Below are 16,011 nucleotides of genomic sequence, written 5' to 3'. Positions count from 1 at the left end.
TAAAGGGAGCACTAGAGACAAATACGAAGACGGAAGAGAGAGGTGTGGAGAAGAGTGTAGAAAGGAAGACCATGAGTAAAGGTAAAAAGAAGGAAAATTAGAAGGACATATAAAAGCCAAAAGGCAAAATGGTAGAAGAGGGTACTGCCCAGGCAGTAACAACACTGCTGTTGATGGATTAAACTTCCCAGTCAGGGGACATGAACTGGCAGAATGGATTAGGGAACGGAACCCATCTATATGCTGTCTCTACTCAAAGGACATGAGGGCAAGGACACAAATGGACATTTGCACACCTATGTTTATAGCAGCATTATTTACAATTACCAAGAGATGGAAACAGCCAAAATGTTCATCAACAGACTAAACAAACTGTGGCATATATACATAAGATGGAATATTATGCAGCTGTAAAACAGAATAAAGTTATGAAGTATGTAACAACATGGTTGGACCTTAAGGACATTATGCTGAGTGTGAATTAGCCAGAAACAAAAGGACAAATACTGTATGGTCTCACTGATATGAACTGACATTAGTGAATAAACTTGGAATATTTCATTGGTAACAGAGACCATCAGGAGATAGAAATAGGGTAAGATATTGGGTAATTGGAGCTGAAGGGATACAGATTGTGCAACAGGACTGAATGTAAAAACTCAGAAATGAATAGCACAATACTACCTAACTGTAATACAATTATGTTAAAACACTGAATGAAGCTGCATGTGAGAATTATAGGGGGAGGAGGGCTGGGGGAACAAATGAAATCAGAAAGAAAGATAGACAACAAAGATTGAGATGGTATAATCTAGGATTGCCTAGAGTGTATAATGATAGTGACTGAATGTACAAATTAAAAAAATGTTTTTGCATGAGGAAGAACAAAGAAATGTCATTACTGCAGGGTGCTGAAAATAGATGGTAATTAATATTTTAAAATTTCAACTTATGTGTGAGACTAAAGCAAAAAATGTTTATTTGGTACAAAATTTATATTTTGACTACTGCGTTTCCTAATATAACTTATGTAGATGGCTTGGTTGAACAACATAAGTGCATGGAACCTTGGGTAGGACATGAGATTTTGTTGGTTTGTCCAGAGTGATGCCCCGATGAATCCCAGAGTGATTTGATCAGTGAACGGAAAAGTATTTGCAAAGTCCCTTTTGGGGAATGGTGAGAACAGGGGAAAATTCAACCTCCCCAAGTTGAATTCTTGATATTCTCACAAGCAGTGTGGACAACCAGAGCTATAGGCTGAGCCCCCAGTCTTGGGGTTTGTTCATATGAAACTTAACCCCACAAAGGATAGGTCAAGCCTACTTAAAATTTAGGCCTAAGGGTCACCCCCAAGAGAACCTCTTTTGTTGCTCAGATGTGGCCTCTCTCTCCAGCCAACACAACAAGCAAACTCATCACCCTCTCCCTGTCTGCGTGGGACATGACTCCTAGGGGTGTGGACCTTCCTGGCAACATGAGACAGAAATCCGAGAATGAGCTGAGACTCAGCATCAAGGGATTGAGAAAATCCTCTTGACCAAAAGGGGGAAGAGTGAAATGAGACAAAGTGTCAATGGCTGAGAGATTCCAAACAGATTCAAGAGGTTATCCTGGAGGTTATTCTTAACGCATTAAGTAGATATCACCTTGTTATTCAAGATATAGTGGAGAGGCTGGAGGGAACTGCCTGAAAATGTAGACCTGTGTTCCGTTAGCCATGTTTCTTGATGATGATTATATAATGGTGTAGCTTTCACAGTGTGACTGTGTGAATGTGAAAACCTGTGTCTTATGCTCCTTTTATCTACCTTGTCAACAGACAAGTAGAACATATAGAATAAAAATAAATAATAGGGGGAACAAATGTTAAAATAAATTTAGTTTGAAATGCTAGTGATCATGAAAGGGAGGTGTAAGGGGTATGGTGTGTATGGTTTTTTTTTCTGTTTTTGTTTTATTTTTCTGTTGTCTTTTTATTTCTTTTTCTGAATTGATGCAAATGTTCTAAGAAATGATCATGATAATGAATATGCAACTATGTGATGATATTGTGAATTACTGATTATATATGTAGAATGGAATGATCACATATTAAGAATGTTTCTTTCCTGTAATTTTTTTAAATTAATTTAAAAATTATAAAAAAGAAATTTACAAGAAAGAAACACAAACATTCCCAATATATGATCATTCCGTTCCCATCTAGTTTTTTGAATGAACGAATGGGTAAGTATTAGATATAATACTTGTGGATTTATCTGTTCATTAAACAGGCTTGCTATATAAGTGTTTAATAAAGTGTCCAGGCTTGACTATGGAACAAAGATGTATTTATTTGGATAGTGTGAAATAAACAGTGAAATTGGGGACAATCTGACATATGTCATCTCATGTTTGGAACAGATGGAAAAGCTTGTCCAGGGCAGAGGGTCTAGGAAACCTCCTGCCCAATTTTCACTGCTAATGGGAATGTTAAAAAATAATTTACCTACAAGGCAAAATTATTACTTTTATTCAAATATAAAATGAACATATCAAAAATATATATAACTCATTAATTAATGAGGGAATCAGTAAGATGTTATAACCAGTTCAAAGGAAAATCCAAAAAGCCCAGTTCCATCAGGGAGAGCTGGAAATCTTTCAGCCATCTCCAGGCTGCGTTCCCTTTGCCCACCTATTCTTTCCCATCCCTAGCTCTCTGGCTCCTCTCTTTCCCTTTCTTTCCTCCTTCCCACCCGACTATTCACATCCCTCTAATTGTGCAGCAGACCCATTACCCCCTCTATACGGTAGCCACCATTTATTGAATTTTTTCGATGTGCCATGTGCTAAGTGCTATATATCCATGACATCATTTAATGCTCAAAATAATTATGAAATAGGTACCATATTCACTTCAGATTACAGAGTATTAAAGTAACCGAAGTTTGTAGAATTAACTTGTCCAAGGGCATCTAGCTAGCTAGGACAGAGCAAAGGCAGTCAGACTTACCCACAATGCCAGAAATAGCAAATGGGGTCATTTCTCATGCCAACTGTAATCAGTTGGTAGTAGCTACATGAGTTCTGTGTTAAGATGATTTTGAGGCACCATCTTGGTTTAGTTAATCTCACAGTGGTGAGATTAACTACTGATGTCTGCCATGGGCATCATATGGAAAAATGTAAGCATTGACAGACATGCCAACTATGTTTCAGGCTAGCATTATTCTATATTGGCTTCTTCATTGTCTCTCTCTCTCTCTGTTTTTAAAATACAGTTTTATTGAGATACACTCACACACCATACAGACCATCTGAAGTAGACAATCACTGGCTCACAGTATAATCACGTAGTTGTGCATATATCCCCATGATCAATTTTGGAACATTTTCATTACTCCCGAAAGGAAATAAAAATAAAAAGTAAAACCCAAATTCTCCCATAGCCCTTATCCTTCCCCCCACCCACCCACCCATTGACCGATAGTATTGGTGTGGTACATTTATTAACTGTTAATGAAAGAATATTAAATTACTGTTAACCATAGTCCATAGTTTGCAATAGGTACATTTTCCTCCATGTATCCATCTATTATTTTTTTAACATTTGTTCCTCTATTATTTATTACTTTTTAATCCATATATTTTACTCATCTGTCCATACTGTAGATAAAAGGAGCATCAGACACAAGGTTTTCACAATCACACAGTCACATTGCAAAAGCTATATCATTATACAATCAGCTTCAAGAAACATGGCTACTGAAACACAGCTCTATAGTTTCAGGCACTTCCCTCCAGCCTCTCTAATACCTTAGACTAAAAAGGGGATATTTATGTAATGTGTAAGAATAACCTCCAAGATAACCTCTCAACTCTGTTTGAGAAACCTCCCAGCCACTGACACTTTTTTTGTCTCATTTCTCTCTTCCCCTTTTTGGTCGAGAAAGTTTTCTCAATCCCTTGATTCTGCATCGTCTCTTGAACATTTTTTTTGGTATTGCTGATGGCAGCTTCTTCCTTTAAGGCCTGATCCCTCAGTGTCTGGATCATAATACCAGGCTTCTAGATCTTTGCTACTCGAAGTGTGATTCCATCTGGCTCTGCCCCCACCTCCTACCACTGTGCTTCCTCAGCAGCACAATCACCTGGGAGCTTGTTAGAAAAGCAAAATCTTGGGTTCCACTCCATACCTACTGAATCAGAAGCTGCATTTTAGCAAGTTTCTCAGGGGATTAATTCATTTGCACATTCAAGTTTGAGGAGCACTAGTATAGAGGCTATTTCTCAACTATACCAGCCCCTACCTACCTGAGCAGCCAAAATTGTCTTCTTCCAGGAAGGTGCCAGCTCAGGCCCATGTCTAAGTATTTCCAACAAACCTTAATATTTAACACAGCAGGTATGTCTGTGCTGGTTTGAAAATGTTATGTGCCTCAGAAAAGCCATGTTCTTTGACCTAATCCAATCTGTGGGGGCAGACCTATTGTTGGGTGGGTCTTTTTAATTAAGTTGTTTCCATGGAAATGTGACCCACCCAATTGTGGATGGGACCTTTGATTAAGTGGTTTCCATGGAGATACATCTCTGCTCATTCAAAGTGGTCTTAATCTGCTTACTAGAGTCCTTTAAGAGGAAACCATTTTGGAAAAAGCTCAGAACCAACACAGACAGAAACGTATGGAGATGCAGAAAGAAGATGCCCCCAGGAAGCTGGTTTGAAACAAGAAGCAGCAGACTCACCGCCATGTGCCTTCTCATGTGACAGAGAAACTCCAAACACCATTGGCCTTTCTCTGGAAGCCTTTGTTTGAATATTTTTATGGCCTTAGAACTGTTAACTTTTAATTCAACAAATCCCCTTTATAATAGTGTATTAGTTAGGGTTCTCTAGAGAAACAGAATCAACAGGAATCACTCGCAAATATAAAATTTATAAAAGTGTCTCTTGTGACTGTGGGAACACGAAGTCCAAAATCCGCAGGGCAGGCTGTGAAGCTGACGATTCCAATGGAGGCCCTGGATGAACTCCACAGGAGAGGCTCACCAACCGAAGCAGGAAGAGAGCCTGTCTCTTCTGAATCCTCCTTAAAAGGCTTTCAGTGATTAGATTAAACATCACTCACTGCAGAAGACACTCTCCTTTGGCTGATTACAAATAATCAGCTTGGATGCAGCTGAAATGATCATGATTTAATTCTATGAAATGTCCTCATTGCAACAGACAGGCCAGCGCTTGCCCAACCAGACAAATAGGTACCACCACTTGGCCAAGTTGACACATGAACCTGACCATGACAAAAAAGCCAACCCATTTCTGGTATATTGCATTCCAGCAGATTTGGCAAACTAAAACAGGCATGAAGACTACAAGACATCCTACTCACACTGGAAAAAACTTTCAGGATTCTCTGGCTTTTACCATGAGGGTGTGGGTGCCTCCAGGTCTGCTGGCCACATCTCTGCAGCTCAGCACCCAGACCTTTCCCTTTTAAGAATCTGCAGTCTCCTTGGGGCGTAAAGAATCCAGCCCAAACTTTCTACCCTGGCCTTTGAGACCTTTACTTTCTCTCACATAGGGACCCAGGGAGTTGGGATAGAGTTAAACAGTGCAGAGACATGGGGAAAAATAATTGCTGAATCTGGGAATATGGCTACTCATTCAATCATGTTTCAACTAATGTTTGTTAAGAACTATTCTGTGAAAAGACTGGAGAGAGAGCAAAGAATAGGGGTTTCCTGCCCTTGAGGAAAATGTTCATATAAAGAGATAACCACAATATCATGTGATACAAAAGGGCAGGCTCTGTGGTTTGTTTTTTTTTTTTTTTTCAGGAAAAATAGGGGATAAGGGATTTCATGCAGCAGGAACAGCATGGGCAAAGGCATGGAAGAATGGAAGCACATGGTGTGGTCAAGGAACAAGGAGAAGGAGAGTATGCCTGGAATGAGTGTTAGGGAGAGTGGCCAGGGCTGATCTAAGTAAGGATTTGGTGCTGATCCCCAGCAAATTTTAAATCTCACGCTGACTTCTTTGGCCTATGTTTCTCTGTCACATGGGAAGGCACATGTCTGAGCCATCCCTGCCTCCTTACAATACTGAATCTCATTTCTTTACTCATTTGAACCAATAAGAAGCAGGAGACATTTTCACACACACGCCGGAGACATGTCAAACCAAATATCAGTGGGTTTGGGGTCTGTGTCGTCTCTCCCAACCAGTGACTAACTGGCTTTCTTTCTTTCTTTTTTTTTTCTTAGGCCTAAATTTTAAGTAGACTTGACCTATCCTTTGAGGTGTTAAGTTTCATATGAACAAACCCCAAAACTGGGGGCTCAGCCTATAGCTTTGGTTGTCCACACTGCTTGTGATAATATCAAGAATTCAACTTGGGGGAGTTGAATTTCTCCCCACTCTCACCATTCCCCGAAGGGGACTTTGCAAATACTTTTTCACTCACTGATCAAATCACTCTGGGATTCATCGGGGCATCACTCTGGACAAACCAACAAAATCTCATGTCCTACCCAAGATCCCAAGTACTTATGGTGTTCAATCAAGCTATCTACATAAGTTATATTAGGAAATTCACTAACTGGATTTCATTTTTACTGACACCGCCTTCACATCAATAGGAAAAGGAATGGTCAATGAATTAACTTTCTAAGTAAGAACTCTAGGACAAAATTTGGAATCTCCTTGTCCTGAGACATGACTTGAGATGGTAATCTAGTACTTCCAGGTCTGTATGACTGTAATGGTGTGTGTGTGTGTGAGTGTGCATGGTGTGTGTGAGTGTGCATGGTGTGTGTGCCAGTTTGAATCTGTGGTGGACCCCAGAAAAGCCATGTCCTTTAATCCTCATTCAATATTGCTGGGTGGGAGCATTTTGATTATTTCCATGGAGATGTGACCCACCCAATTGTGGGTGGTGACTTTTGATTAGATGATTTCCATGGAGGTGTGTCTCCACCCATTGAAGATGGAGTTGCTTTCTGGAGTCCTATAAAAGAGGAAACATTTTGGAGAAAGTGAGAGATTCAGAGAGAACAGAGCAGAACCACATACCATGAGAAGCAGAGTCCACCAGCCAGTGACCTTTGGGGATGAAAAAGGAAAATGCCTCCCAGGGAGCTTCATAAAACAGGAAGCCAGGAGAAGAAGCTAGCAGATGAAGTCATGTTCGCCATGTGCCCTTACAGATGAGGGAGAAACCCTGAACTTCATTGGCCTTCTTTTTTTTTTTTTTAATTTTTTATTAATTAAAAAAAAAATTACAGGAAAGAAACACAAACATTCCCAACACATACACTCAGCAATTCACAATATCATCACATAATTGCATATTCATCATCATGATCATTTCCCAGAACATTTATATCAATTCAGAAAAAGAAATAAAAAGACAACAGAAAAATATAACAAACAGAAAAAAATTTTTTTAGGCCATACCCCTTACTGATCCCTTTCATTGATCACTAGCATTTCAAACTAAATCTATTTTAACATTTGTTCCCCCTATTATTTATTTTTATTCCATATGTTCCTCTCATCTGTTGACAAGGTAGATAAAAGCATCAGACACAAGGTTTTCATAATCACACAGTCACATTATACATTATACAATCATCATCAAGAAACATGGCTACGGGAACACAGCTCTACATGTTCAGGCAGTTTCCTCCAGCCTCTCCATTACATCTTGGATAACAAGGTGATATCTATTTAATGCATAAGAATAACCTCCAGGATAACCTCTCAACTCTTGTTTGGAATCTCTCAGCCATTGACACTTTGTCTTATTTCACTCTTCCCCCTTTTGGTCGAGAAGGTTTTATCAACCCCTTGATGCTGGGTCTCGGCTCATTCTAGAGTTTTTCTCAATCTCTTGATGCTGAATCTCAGCTCATTCTGGGATTTCTGTCCCACATTGCCCGGAAGATCCACACCCCTGGGAGTCATGTCCCACATAGACAGGGGGAGGGCAGTGAGTTTGCTTGCTGTGTTGGCTGGAGAGAGAGGCCACATCTGAGCAACAAAAGAGGTTCTCTTGGGGGTGACCCTTAGGCCTAATTTTAAGTAGGCTTGACCTATCCCCTGTGGGGTTAAGTTTCATATGAACAAACCCCAAGACTGGGGGCTCAGCCTATAGCTTTGGTTGCCCACACTGCTTGTGAGAATATCAAGAATTCAACTTGGGGAAGTTGAGTTTTCCCTCGTTCTCACCATTCCCCAAAGGGGACTTTGCATATACTTTTCCGCTTACTGATCAAATCACTCTGGGATTCACTGGGGCATCTAGCTGGACAAACCAACAAAATCTCATGTCTTACCCAAGGTTCCATGTACTTATGTTATTCAACCAAGCTATCTACATAAGTTATATTAGGAAATGCACTAGTCAAAATATAAATCTTGGGCGGGCCGCGGTGGCTCAGCGGGCAAAGTGCTTGCCTGCCATGCCGGAGGACCTCGGTTCGATTCCCGGCCCCAGCCCATGTAAAAAACAAACAAACAAACAAAATACAATAAAACAAGAAAATGTTTAAAGATGTTTCCCTTTCTTCCTCCCTTCCTTCCTTCCATCCTTCCTTCCTTCTCTCTCTGTCTTTCCTTCCCTTCCTCCCTCTCTCTAAAAAAAAAAAAAAAAAAAAAATATATATATATATATATATATAAATCTTGTACCAAATAAACATTTTGCTTTAATCTCACATATAAGTTGAAATTTTAAAATATTAATTACCATCTATTTTCAGCACCCTGCAGTAATGACATTCCTTTGTTCTTCCTCATGCAAAACATTTTTAAAATTTGTACATTTAGTCACTATCATTATACACTCTAGACAATCCTAGATTATACCATCTCAATCTTTGTTGTCTATCTTTCTTTCTGATTTCATTTGTTCCCCCAGCCCTCTTCCCTCTATCATTCTCACATTCAGCTTCATTCAGTGTTTTAACATAATTGTATTACAGTTAGGTAATATTGTGCTGTCCATTTCTGAGTTTTTATATTCAGTCCTGTTGCACAATCTGTATCCCTTCAGCTCCAATTACCCAATATCTTACCCTATTTCTATCTCCTGATGTTCTCTGTTACCAATGAAATATTCCAGGTTTATTCACTAATATCAGTTCATATCAGTGAGACCATACAGTATTTGTCCTTTTGTTTCTGGCTAATCACACTCAACATAAAGTCCTTAAGATCCATTCATGTTGTTACATGCTTCATAACTTTATTCTGTCTTACAGCTGCATAATATTCCATCTTATGTAAATGCCAGTTTGTTTAGCCAACCATCTATGGATGGACATTTTGGCTGCTTCCATCTCTTGGTAATTGTTAATAATGCTGCTATAAACATTGGTGTGTAAATGTCCATTTGTGTCCTTGGCCTCATATCCTTTGAGTAGAGACAGCATATAGATGGGCCCTGTTTTTTAATCCATTCTGCCAGAGTATGTCTTTTGATTGGAGAGTTTAATCCATTAACATTCAGAGTTATTACTGCATGGGTAGTACTTTCTTCTACTATTTTGCCTTCTGGATTTTATATGTCATATCTAATTTTCCTTCTTTTCACCTTTACTCATAGTCTTCCTTTCTACACTCTTCTCCACACCCATCTCTTCTGTCTTCGTATCTGTCTCTAGTGCTCCCTTTAGTATTTCTTGCAGAGCTGGTCTCTTGGTCAAAAATTCTCTCAGTGATTTTTTGTCTGAAAATGTTTTAATTTCTCCCTCACTTTTGAAGGACAATTTTGCTGGATATAGAATTCTTGGTTGGCAGCTTTTCTCTTTTAATAATTTAAATATATCATCCCAGTGTCTTCTTGCCTCCATGGTTTCTGTTGGGAAATCTACACATAGTTTTATTGGGCTTCCCTTGTATGTGATGGATTACTTTTCTCTTGCTGCTTTCAAGATCCTCTCTTTCTCTTTGACCTCTGACATTCTGATTAGGAAATGTCTTGGAGTTAGTCTGTTTGGAGCTATTCTCTTTGGGGTATGCTGTACTTCTTGGATCTGTAATTTTAAGTCTTTCATAAGAGTTGGGAAATTTTCAGTGATAATTTCCTCCATTAGTTTTTCTCCTCCTTTTCCCTTCTCTTCTCCTTCTGGGATACCCACAACACGTATATTCATGCGCTTCATATTGTCTTTCAATTCCCTGAGTCCCTGCTCATATTTTTCCATTTTTTCCCCTATATTTTCTTTTTCTTGTCAGATTTCAGATGTTCCATCCTCTAGTTCGCTAATCCTATGTTCTGTCTCTCAAAATCTACTATTGTAGTTTTCCATTGTTTTTCTCTTCTCTTCTACCTTGTCTTTCATTCCCATGATTTCTGTGATTTGTTTTTTCAGACTTTCCATTTCTTCTTTTTGTTCATTCCTTGCCTTCTTCATATCCTCCCTCAATTCAATGATTTGGTTTTTGATGAGGTTTTCCATGCCTGTTCGTATATTCTGAATTAATTGTTTCAGCTCCTGTATGTCATTTGAATTGTTGGTTAGTTCCTTTGACTGGGCCATATCTTCAATTTTCCTAGTGTGATTTGTTATTTTTTGCTGGCGCCTAGGCATTTAATTACCTTAATTAGTTTATCCTGGAAATTGCTTGCACTTCTTTTACCTAGGGTTTTCTTGCTGGATAAATTTGTTGTCTATCTGTTCTTTGACATTCAGTTCAGCTTTATCTGGACCTCTAGCTTAGGTTTTGTTTAACAGAGGAGAATTTTTCAGTTCTTGTTTTCTTGTTTCTTGCCCTGCTTGTATGGTGCCTTCCCCCCCCCACCCCCGAGGAGGGTCTATTTTGATATTATAGACCTGAGCCGGGTTTTCCCGGACCAAACTGACCTCCTATCAGGCGGAAAAAGTCACCTGCGTCAGTTTTCCTTAAGGGTGAGACTCAGCAGTTTGAAAGACTTTCCTGTGAAGTCTCTGGACTCTGTTTTTCTTATCCTGCCCAGTATGTGGCACTTATCTGCCTGCAGGTCCCACCAGCATAAAATGATGTGGTACCTTTAACTTTGGCAGACTCTCCCTGCTGGGGGCATGGTGGAGACAGAGGATAGGTTGTAGGCTGGTTTTAATGGCTTCAAATTACCAAGCCCTGGTGTCTGAATTCTTTGAGGGAGGGATTCCACCTGAGTTGGGCTTCACCCCTCTCCTGGGGAAGGCACAGGCTCCAGACAAGCCCCCAAAAGTGCTCACTTCTGCCTATGCCTGGGGCCGTTGCAGCCTGAGAAGTCCTGCTGCTATATCTAAAGGCAGTCAAGCCTTTGTAGAAACACAGTGACAAAAACCTCTGTTTCCTTCTTTTTTTTCCCCCTTTTTCCTGCCCCCTTGGCGCCAGGGCAAAAATGAGCAATCTCTGCTTTGACCAGGATCCCCTGAGCTGGGGGCCTATTTTTAGTAGTCAGAATTTGTTAATTAATTCCACAATTGGCATTCGATTGTGCTCAGTCCCTGCTGCTGGTAAAATCTCTTTCCTTTCCCCTCTGGGATACAGCCTGTGGGGGAGGGGTGCCAGCCACCGTGGCTTGGGGAACTCACGGTTCTGTGGGGGCTCGCAGCCGGTCCAGCTGGTCCAATCTGGGGTATGCTGTGTGTCTGATCATTGACCTGGCCCCAGGAGCTTTTCTGTACTGTTTCTGGTTATTTAGTGGTTGTTTTGGAGGGCGAACTAAAATGCACACATTGTTAAGCTGCCATCTTGACCTGGAAGTCTCCAATCTCTCCTCATCAGCCTTCTTGAACCAAGGTATCTTTCCCTCGATGCCTTATATTGGACATTTCTATAGACTTGTTTTAATTGGGACATTTTCTCGGCCTTAGAGCTATAAACTAGCAGCTTATTAAATTCCTCTTTTAAAAAGCTATTCTGTTTCTGTTATATTGCATTCTGGCAGCCAGCAACTAGAACAGTGTGTATGGATATATTCATATTCACCTCAGAGGTAGAGATGGGCATTATATCTCCCAGTCTCAGGAGATATAATCCCAATTCCTGGTAAGAGAAAAATGGATAGACAATTTCACTGATGTCCCTCTGAGATTCTCACAGAAAACTTCTTTGGTGATCAAAAAGTGAGATGGCTTTAGTAGATAACTTCAAATATTTGAAACTCCTCCTATTGAGAGGTGGGGCCATGTCTTCATGCTTTGAATCTGAGCTGCTTCAACCAGTCCAGAATGGTGGAAGTGAGACTATGTGACATCAAGGCTGAGGCATGAAAGACTATGCAGCTTCAACCTCATTGTTGGAACCCTTGTCCTTTAAGCTGCCTGAACTGCCAGGCAAGAAGTCAGACTACCCTGAAACTGCCTTACTGGAAACGCTATATATCAGTGCCCTAGTTATAATTCTAGCTGAGGCCACTCTTCCAGCCATCCACATTAACACCAGACATGTGGGTAAAGTCATCTTAAATACTCCAGACCAACCATCCACCAGCTGAATGTTATCAAGTATTCTCATTAACACCATGTGGAACAGAAGAATCACCCAGCCAAGCCCTGCCCCAATTCCTGATCCATAAAAATTGTGAGATATAATAAAATAACTGCTGTTTTAGGCTATTAAGTTTTGGATTACTGTGTTACAACAATGTACAAAGTACAACAAATGGTTAGAATAAGACTTAAGTTTATTAAGCATTAACTATATGTTTGGCACTGGTCTAAGTGTTTGCCATTTATTCCTCAGAAGAAGATGCAGAAATCAGAGTGGTTAAGTAATTTAAGTATTTTTCTCAAGGTAACACTGCTTATAAGTGTGACCACTTGGAGTTGAACCCAGGCATTCTGATGCCAAAGCCCATGCTCTTAATCCCTACATTAGATTGTAAAAGAGTAGAGATTAAAAGGATCTTCAAGATCATATGACTGAACTCCTTTATTTTACGGGGTAAAGAAAAGGATACCCAAGAGTACTAAATAAATGACCCCAGGACTCATAGTCATTTTGTGCAGAATCAGGACCAGATCCCATGTTTTCTAACTTTCAGTCCATGTGGGAAAACAAAATAGAGCATTCTTCTATCTCAACATTCCCTTCCCTCTGAACCAGCATACCTGCCACCAGTTCCCAGTGCCACCTGACCTAAAATTTTAGTTTCAATCTCTGCCACTCTCTGCAAAAAAGACTAGCTCCTTTGGGTATGCACATGCACACATGCACATGTACACACACACACAAACACACACAACACATCCATCTTTACCAGAACTAGGTAAAATTTCGCTGACACCATCTCAGGGATACGAATTTTTGCTTCCAAATGTATTACATTGTCTCAAGGTCCTTTACTAGGCATTTTCTCTTGTCCTTTCCTTCTTATCCATTCTTTCTTCATGTCATTTAAGGTGGAAAAACTACATGACTACGTGTAGTAGGCAGCTTCTAAGTTGGCTCTCAATGGTCCCCTCTTCCTGGTATTCTTTTGTGGAATTCTATCTCTATGTAGTAGGTGACTGAGGCCTGCAAATGTCCATGTGTGAAGCTTGGAAGCAGATCCCCTTCCCCCAGCCCTGCCCCAGTCAAGCCTTCAGATGAGACCACAGCTCTGGCTGAAAGCTTGACAGCAATCTCATGAGAGACCTTGATCCATAGGCACCCAATTAAGCTGTGCCCAACCTCATGACCCATAGAAACTTTGAGATAATAAATGTTTGTTGTTTAAAATTGCTAAGTGTTTGGATAAAGTACTACACAGCAGTAGATGATTAATACATTGTATATTGAGGAAATTTTGAGGTACACCATGTATACATTAAGTAAGAGACAGATATAAGAGAATTCTTTCTCTATCTCTCCTTCCATCCATTTGTTTACTCGTTTTTTCAACATATTTTTACTTTACACCTGCTTTGCCCTGGGGGTACAAAGATTAATGACATCATTTGTGCCACTGAGGAGCTCCCAGTCTTGTAGGAGAGGCAAACTTGTAAATAGATCACTAAAATTCTACTGAAAAATGCTAATAGAGGAGAGTTCAAGGTACACAGGGAGGGAGATAAAACTCTTCCTGGAGATATGGATAAAGCTTCATAGAGAGGCCATTTGATTTGAGAAGACAAAGAGAAGAAGGGCATTCCAGGAAGCAAGAGATGCACCTAGACTGAGAGGCCAAGAAAGTATGTTTGGGGACTCACAGGTCATCTTTTTTTTTTTCTTGCAGGAGGGTGGGAGGTGGGTGCATATGGATCAGGAACCAAACCTGGGTTTCCCACCCGGCAGGCGAACATTCTTTTTGTTGTTGTTGCTGTTTCTTTTCTTTCCTTTAAATATTTTTATTGACAAAACAACATACAAACACAAACATTCTTAACATAGGAACATTCCATACTTGGTGTGCAATCACTGGCTCACAATATTATCACATAGTTATGTATTCATTACCATGATCATGTCTTAGAACATTTACATCTCTCCGGAAAAAGAAATAAAAAAAAAAAACCTCATACATACCATACCTTTTACTCCTCCCTCTCGTTGACCACTAGCATTTCCATCTACTCAATATATTTTAACCTTTGCTCCCCCTATTTTTTCTATACCCCTTACCATTCCCTTTCATTGATCACTAGTATTTCAATCTACTCAATATATTTTAACATTTGTTCCCCTATTATTTGATCATTTTTTATCCATATTTTTTACTCATCTCTCCATACCATAGATAAAAGGAGCATCAAACACAAGGTTTTCACAATCACAAAGTCACATTGTGAAAGCTATATCATTATACAATCACCTTCTGAAACATGGCTAATGGAACACAGCTCTACAGTTTCAGGCACTTCCCCTCTAGCCACTCTAATAACCTTAAACTAAAAAGGGGATATCTATAAAATGTGTAAGAATAACCTCCAGGATAACCTTTCGACTCTGTTTGAAATCTCTCAGCCACAGACACTTTATTTTGTCTCATTTCACTCTTCTCCCTTTTGGTTGAGAAGGTTTTCTCAATCCCTTGATGCTGAGTCCCAGCTCATTCTAGGATTTCTGTCCCACATTGCCAGGGAGGTTTACATCCCTGGGAGTCATGTCCCATGTAGAGAGGGGGAGGGCAGTGAGTTCTCTTGGCAGATAAGCATTCTACCACTGAATCTCACAGGTCATCTTATGTGGCTGGATTTTAGAGCATAAGGTGGGTAGTAAGAGGGGGGGAGCCTTTAAGGTAGGTTGGGACTAGTCAGTGAAGGTGCTTGGTGCCAGCTTCAGGTTTTTGGCTTTTATCTTATAGCAGATGAAGAGTAGGTGGAGTTTTTTAAGTCAGTAAGTGGCATAGTCTGATTTGTATTTGAGTGGATTTTTAAAAAGCACTTTAGTTTTCAGAAAGGTACCCACATGGTACAAAAGGGCATATAATGAAGCACAAGACTCCCTCACTATCCTGTTCGCTGGACAACATAGCTCGCTGAAGGTGTAAGCTTTTAGAATGATTCCTCTGCTGCAACATGGACAGCAACATGGTAATGAAGCAAAAGCAAAAACTGGAGACCTTTCAGGAAGCAGTTGAGTATTCTAAATAAGAGACCACGATGATAGTGACAGGGGAAATGATTTGAAAGACATGGAGGAAGCAGAAAAACAGAACTTGGGGACTGACTTAGTCATGGGATAACAGAGTCAAGAGTGATAATCCAGGGAGGAGTTTGGTGCTTTTCAGTGAGCCAAAGAGAAACAAATGGGGAGCACAGTTAGAGGAGTGTGATGGATGGTCTGCAAAAATCACTGCCAGCATCACCTCCCTTCCCTGTGTGCATTCAGCGCTTCTCATTCATACGCCCTCCCCTTGAATCCAGGTGGCCTGTGATTTGCTTTGACCAATAGTAAATGGCAAAATTGATGCTTTCGCAATTCAGGTCTAAGTGGGTTTTTTTTTTTAATTAAGATATCTTCATATACCATGTAGTCCACCCAAAGTATACAATCAGGGGTTCACAATATCATCACATAGTTATATAGTTGTGTATTCATCACCATGATCATTTTTAGAACATTTG

This window comes from Tamandua tetradactyla, chromosome 6 (assembly GCF_023851605.1).
Source record: "Tamandua tetradactyla isolate mTamTet1 chromosome 6, mTamTet1.pri, whole genome shotgun sequence".
NCBI lineage: Eukaryota > Metazoa > Chordata > Mammalia > Pilosa > Myrmecophagidae > Tamandua > Tamandua tetradactyla.
This window is presented reverse-complemented; position numbering follows the sequence as displayed.